This window comes from Marmota monax, unplaced genomic scaffold (genome assembly GCF_021218885.2).
Source record: "Marmota monax isolate L192 unplaced genomic scaffold, Marmota_monax_Labrador192_F-V1.1 WCK01_AAM20220418_F8-fsc00063, whole genome shotgun sequence".
NCBI classification, from domain to species: Eukaryota; Metazoa; Chordata; class Mammalia; order Rodentia; family Sciuridae; genus Marmota; species Marmota monax.
The window spans coordinates 7,802,975-7,810,338 of record NW_026693726.1 but is presented as its reverse complement, the minus strand read 5'-3'; the positions used below and the strand labels follow the sequence as shown (position 1 = coordinate 7,810,338).

General features: G+C 41.7%; 1 long non-coding RNA gene across 1 annotated transcript; it reads left to right on the top strand.

Moving 5' to 3' along the window:
• Positions 1-3,274: 3,274 nt before the first annotated feature.
• On the top strand, positions 3,275-6,921 carry LOC124103857 (uncharacterized). Its single transcript, XR_009228326.1, has 2 exons — positions 3,275-3,759; positions 6,053-6,921. It is a non-coding gene; the product is annotated as an uncharacterized LOC124103857 (long non-coding RNA).
• The last annotated feature ends 443 nt before the right edge of the window (positions 6,922-7,364 follow it).

Below are 7,364 nucleotides of genomic sequence, written 5' to 3'. Positions count from 1 at the left end.
ATGATGGGCTTGGGTGTAAGCTTCTCTCTACTGCTTGCTGGTAGGGTTTGTCAGAAGGCTGCAAAGAGAAGCAACAGGGAAAAAAAAGCAACTGCAAAGAATCAAAGATCACTTACAAATGTGTTAGGGCTTAGGTTTTGTTTTCCACAAATTTAGAGTAGATTCCTTGAGAAAAAAATCTTATATTTATTTTACCACCCATACAGAGCACACCATAGCATTCTGCACATAAGTTCTCAGCCAAACCTCTTAGGATAATTAACTGCTGGCCAAATATTTCCAACTTGTAGGAAGATGTCAAGGAAAATAGAAGAATTACCTTTATTGCCATTTTGCTACACATCTATCCTTTAAGTTTACTGTGGGCCAATAGCAGCAAATAAATATTTATTAAATATTCATTTAATATTTGCTTTATTTTTGTTTATTCAATTAGTTTCCTCCCCCCAACACAAATATTCCCTTGCTCTTGTACAATACTTAAAGCACAACAAAAATCTAGACTGTAGATTTTGTAACAAAAATTACTGCAATGATTTTTTTTTTTTTTTTACGGAACACCTGAATTGTTTCTAGTATCAGTTATCATCCATAAGCAAATGCAAGAACACATGAGTCCCCTTTAGAGAACTGAAGTTTGTGAAAAGGTAATTAATTTCCTCCTTTGAATATTTTTCATACTGCTTGTATTAAATGTGACATATACATTCATAAATCACTTGATGATTGATACATTCTGAAAAATACATTGTTAGATGAGTTTGTCAGTGTTCAGACTTCATAGTGAGTGCTCATATGAACTAAGGTGGCTAGAACATCACTTGTAATATAATCTTATGGGGCCACCATTGTGTATGTGGTATGTTGTTGACTGAAACATCATTATGCAATAACTATCTATATATATAAATAGACACACACCCATAATTTTTATTGTTTCCATGAAAACCAAATGTCTCCCAGTCCAAAAGGGAATGTATATAACACTATCAGTAACTATTTGTCCAGAGTTTTAAGGTTTACAAGATATGTTGTCTTCATTAGATGCTAATATCAGCACTGTGAGGCAGTGGAGATTGCAAAAGTTGCCCTATTTATACATGTGGAAACTACATCTCAGACATAGCATGTAGAAAGTATAAAGCTGATTTATACCTGAGTCTTTTAGTTCCACTTCCCTCTTTCTTCCCACTCTCTTATGCTCTAGTTATTACTCTGCATAGCTCTACTATTATTTTCAATGCCCAATTAACTTGAAATCTCTGTTAAAAATCATCATCTTAGACCTTATCTCAAATATACATTTCTTTCAAGTAGTCAGCTAATAAGGTATGGTGTATTTCAATAAAGCTAAAATGTATTTCCAGTGTACCTGCATTGTTAAAATTAGGTATCTTTTAAAAAGTCTGACTGCAAACACTTTTAAAAATCCTTAACCATTCTGTCAAGTTTAGAAATAACATTTTATTTTTTCATTTTTTTCTTTCCACTTTTTAAAAATACAGTTGCATATAATTGATAGGATTTGTTGTATTCATATACTCATACAAATATAATTTGGCCAGTAACTCTAACCAATACACCACCTCCCCTGCCAGGAAATAACATTTTAAAAGAGGTTTTAAAGAGTTGAAAATGCAGTTACCTAAAATGTAAGTAAACTGTACTTGTAGAACTTTTACCAAATTAGAATGTCTAAAACGTTTTCTAAACTCAAAATCATATAATCCTACATCCAAAAGAGAAGCCATTTCTCCTGCATTTATTTTTGTCTTATCGTTTGTTTATAAGTCACTTGGCATGTCCTGTAAACAGATAAGATACATACTTAGGGAATATTTTTCTGTAGAAACAGTGAACAGCATAATGAACAGTTTTTCTGCTTTAAATATTGTTTTCATTAAACAAATGGGGACATATAAATCATATTAATTATAGCACAAAAGCATAGAAACAAATTAATTTATCTTTTTCTAGCTCAAAGTACATTGTTGCTTGATTTTTGTATCTCATTTATTCTGTGCTCCTCCCTTCTTTTTTAAAAAAACTAATTTCTGCTCCCTCCCACCAAAGTGTAACAAAATCTACAAACTAGTTGTACAGCCCTGAGGAAACAAACAAGGATCTCCTTCAGAGTAAGGCTGAAGGGAAACAATTTGCAGTAGTTAAGATTTATTCCCCTATCCTCCCTTCTAAATATTACATTGCTTAACAAAGAATACTTGTTTAACTTTATTGAAAAGTGTATAGCAGGGCCAAGTTTAAAAATATTAGAGATCGAAAGGTACATATGTTAGCATGGCTAGCTGGGAGTGAGCACAGAAAAATGAGAATTTCAACTGGTTACAATGACATCTCATATAAACAAAGGAAAAATACTAAGAGTACCAAGATTTAAATGAGGGGGGGGGGAGGGAGGGAGAGAGAGGGAGCCCCCCAATCCCCCAGAGCCAGGGCAATTTCTTAACATATTGTCTATAAAATGAATATAATCAACAAGGAACCAGAATTCTCAGTTTAGCACTGTTCTCTTCCACTCCTTTCTTCAGTCATTATTGGGGCATTGGTTTCAACTCAGTGTTAAAAGTTCCAGAGTACAAGCTTAAAATGTAGATTTCTGCCTATGTGCATTGAACAGTCAGCAACCGTTCCAGAATTTCATTTCACAAAACATATGCTATTAATGCTAAGAAATTAACACTTGATTGTGACAAACACTTCAAATTAATTTAAAACTTGTATCTTTAAAAAAAAACCACACAAAGAAACTTGTAACTAAGAGAGGAGACATTCAAAACAAAAACAAAACAACATTAATAAAATGTATCTATCAGATGTCTAAGGCTACTCCTTATATTTGGTCTCCATCACTATTATTCTACAAGGGTTGCTGGTTTCCCATCAAGTATTGCCAGGACCATCCTAGGAATGGTAACAATGGTGAGCTCCATGCAGGTCCTGCCCCACAGGCTGGCATGGGACATAGCCACCAGGCAGGACCACAGGCCACCGCGGTACAGACATATGGGTGCACAGTAGAGGGGGTTGCTTTGGGCGCACAAACCCTCAGTGTGGGGAAGGAGGTTCGAGAAAGAAAGGGAGCCAGCACATCGGTTAAGGCGACTGGGAAGTGGTAGCAGCTTGAGAACTCTCACGAAGAGAGAACTGAAAGCAGTTCAGGTTGACTGGAACACGGGGACGGGAGGGAGGAGTGGCCAAGGTAAAAGACACAGCCAAAGACGAAAGCGGAAACAGCATTAGAGGAGCCTTAAGAGAAAGGTCTTTTCCTGAGAGCAAAAGGGAGCCCTTAAAAGATCTGAAACTAATGCAACACGATGGATTAAAATCAAATAAGGCATCTATCTAGTTGCACCGTCGGGATGGGGGAGGGGAAATGTGGAGGCGGAGAGAGCAATGAACAGGTAACTGTGGTAATCCAGGTGGTAGACGGGTGGCTAGCACTAGGGTAGTCAGAGCTTGGCAGGAGCGACAACCAGACAAGAAGTGCGAACATAAAACGGATCTGTGGGCTTAAAGAGATGGGAGGGGGGCTGATGACCGGGCTATAGTGATGCCATTGCTGAGATGGGAAAAACGCCAGGTTTGGAGAGAAGGTGCGGAACTCCGTTTAGAACGCGTAGATTTTGAAATTTCTGTGGCATCCAAGTTAAATATGCCTGGACTTCAGGACAGAGGTGCTGAAGCAAGATGACTCTCTGGAAATGGACGAGACTACCCCGAGCATGCACAGAGGAAAAGGTGTGTGTGTGTGTGGTGGTGGGGGGGGGGGCTGTCAGATACCTCCCCTGGGATCACATACAGCGGGGCAGTGCTTATATTTTCTTTAAATATACACGGAGTCTCAAAATGCGCTGTGGGATAGGTAGGGAATTTCATGGCTTTTATTCTGCAGGTGGGGGAAATGAGATTTTGGAAGAGGGGTAGACAGTAATCTTCCAGCCAGTACACCCGCTATGGTACCTACAAATTAACTCAGTGTACCTAAATGTCTGGAAACATCATTTCGTATAAATATCTGTGGATTACAGAAATTTGTTTTTTAAACGCCCTTTGTTCCGTTCTCCTAACTCTTATTATAAAATATTAAGTGACCAACTTTCAACTTTAATAAATATCTTATTAAAAATATGCAGCCATTAAAAAAAAAAAACACTGAAAGGAGGAAAATCTTACTCCACACAACTTCTCTAAATTCTTTGTCCTGCATAAATAAGCTTTGACAGCTTCTGGCGGTTCGCTTATTAACTCAGCACATCCACTCCCGGTTTTCCTATCTCCAGGACGTGCCAGCGCCCCCCACTTCTCGCCCTCTCCCCGCCCCCTCCGGCCGCACCACCTGCTCCCGGCGACTCCCGCCTCCGCCCGCTCACCCGCGCGGGTTCTCACGCGCGGCCAGTCACCCTCCCCGCGGTTCACGTCCCTTTCACTCTCCCATAGCTTCCGAGTCCGAGCTGGCCGGCTGCGCGCCTAACTGCACAACTCCACAGCGATCCGGCTTCTCCCACCGGCCTCCTGCCGCTTTGCCCCCCACGAAGTTCTCCCTCCCGCACCGCCCCCGGCGAGGACTTTAGGGGCGGTCCCTGGATGCCCTTTGCTGATTGGCTGTCTCCACGGCGTCCCGCCCCCCCGGGCACGCGCAGGAGGAGGGGCGGCCCTGAAGCGGGCGCGCGCTGCGCAGCGCCGCGGGTTGAGGTCCGTGACCCGCGTGCCGGTTCTGGCCACCCGGCCTAAGCGTCCGCGAAACCGGGGTGGGTGGTGACGGCAGCTGGCCAGCCCCACGCTGGGGACTCGTGTGCCCTGAAGGGCCTCTTTAGGCTGGAGGCGCCCCTTCAACCGTGGCGAGCCGGGTGTTTCGCGGGCGCTAGGCGCTGACCGTAGGGCCATCGCTGTCCCTAGCCTGGTAGCCCGGATGTCGCGGCCCCCTGCGGCGAGGCCGCCAACGCTCTGCTCGGCCCCGGGAGGAGGATAGTCTTAAAGGGACAGCGCCGAGTTCAAGCTGGAGGGGGCAATGTGTCCTGCCCTCGGTGCGCGACCCCTGCCCCGAGGGGACGCCGTGGCGCCCGCCGCCCAAGCCCTCCCCGCGTGGCGCCCCTGTCCGGGATGGCCGCAGATGGCCGCCGAAGGCCAAGCTCTCCTCGGCCAGGCCGTGGCCGGTGGCGCCGCGCGGGGCCGGGAGGTGCCGGCCTCTGATTGGCCGAGGCCTTGGTGAATGCAGGACATTGTCTGGTCGCGGCCGCCTCAGTCCCTGCAGTCTCCCTTCCCCGGATCTAAACGGGTGTCGGGCGCGGGGCCTGCGCCGTCCCGTCCTTCGGCCCGGGGTCCTTTCGATGATTGGAACATCCTAGTGGGATGTTAACTTTTTGGAGATCACAGATTTGAAGAACAGTATAAAGTGCTATTTACAAACAAAATCGTCTTCAAGGAAATAAAATTATTGACAGAAAGGTTTCCTTTAAATTAAAATGAATGATATTAAGGGAATTGATAAGGACCAGCTTAGAAAAACGGCTTAGCTTCATCTCCAAGAGTCCTTTAATTAGAACCTACGGATAATCCATCTGTCTTTTGTAAAATTTGGGCAAAAGTAACTACATATTAAAAAATTATGTCTGTATCCATCACAGCCTTTCAGGGTCTTAGTTTCCACATGTGTAAAATGAAGACTCTAGGCTAAATAGCTTTCCAAGTTTGTTTCCACTGTTAAGATACTCATTCTAATTCTAGGATTGAAATAGTAATATATCCTATGTATTGGATCATATCTCAAGGTCTTGGAAGGGAGAGATGCTTTAAAGAGCCCTTGAGGTGATTGCAGTTCTCAAATTATTTTTGAAAATATATGGGAGTTATTTAAGTGTAGTTGTATAAAATGTTTTGGAGTGTAATTTTGGAGTAAAGGAAAATTAAAACAGTAAAGAAATGTGTGAAGATCAATCAAACTAGTGGGGCAGAGGATTTTCTTTCATCCTAAAGTTTTCTAGGTAGAGGAACATTATAATAAAGAATAATTTTTTTTCTCTTTTGTTTTCAGCATCAAAGCTCACACCAGGCTTTTTTAACTCACACAACTCTAATTGCAGCGATTCTGGAGGCTGAGACAGGAGAATTTGGAGGATTACAAGTTTGAGGACAGCCTCAGCAACTTGGCCAGACCCTGTCTCAAAATAAAAAAGGACTGAAATGAATGGAGTTGGAGAATACCATGCTAAGTGAAGTAAGCCAATCCCAAAAAACCAAAGGCCAAATGTTTTCTCTGATAAGTGCGTGCTAATCCATAATGGTGGGGGGAATGGGATAAGTGGAGGAACTTTGGATTGGGCAAAGAGTGGGGACAGAAGGGAGCATGGGTGTAGGACAGATGTTGGAATGAGACTGACATCATTACCCTAGGTACACGTATGATTGCATGAATGGTGTGCCTCTATTCGTGTACAGCCAGAGAAGTGAAAAATTGTGCTCCATTTGTGTACAATGAATCGAAGAGCATTCTGCTGTCATGTATAACTGATTAGAACAAATAAAAAAATAAAATAAAAAGGACTGGGGATGTGGTTCAGTGGTAAAGGGACCTTGGGTTCATTCCCCAGTACTAAAAAAGGGGGGGCGGGGAGGGGGAGAAAGAGGAGTAGAAAGCCCTGGTAAAGGAGAGAAGATGCACATTAAATCAAAGCACAAATAGAAAGTGGAGAACTTGGAATAAAACAAACTTGATATTTGCTTTTTAAAAACTGGATAGGAAACCATTATTGTATTAGCTTCAGTTTTATGCCTTCAAAAAAAAAACCTCAGTGATTTCATTTAATTGAATAATCAACAAGAATAAAGACTTGGAAATGACAAATGAAGGAAGAAAGGCATCTAGAAAAGAAAATAAATGTAATGACATGATTCATTGCAAGAGACATGACCTCATTTCTTATTAGAGGGATTTCCACTAAACCAGATTTAGTGTTAAATAAATTTTCTTACAGACTTTCCTCAAATTTATACCAGTGTGATCTCTCTCTCTCTCTCTTTTTTAAGGTATGGGAAAGGGAAAGAAATGCAAGGAAAGATGTAAAACATCATCACAGCTTCCTCAAATGACAATTTTTGCGGGCTCTTTGCCCTCACCAATCACAATATAGGAATTAAAAAGCAGAAATCATTGACATAAATATTATAGATCTCCCTGGAATTGAAACGTAAATAGTTGTGTAAGTGAGGCAAATTTAATTTTATTTAAATTTCTAGCATTTAAAGTATTAATTTTTTATGATTAAATTGATTTTATTTTTAAGTTATTGAATAAATGATTAAAATTTAAAGGTTAAACTGAGTGAAATAAAAGTAAGATGTTTATA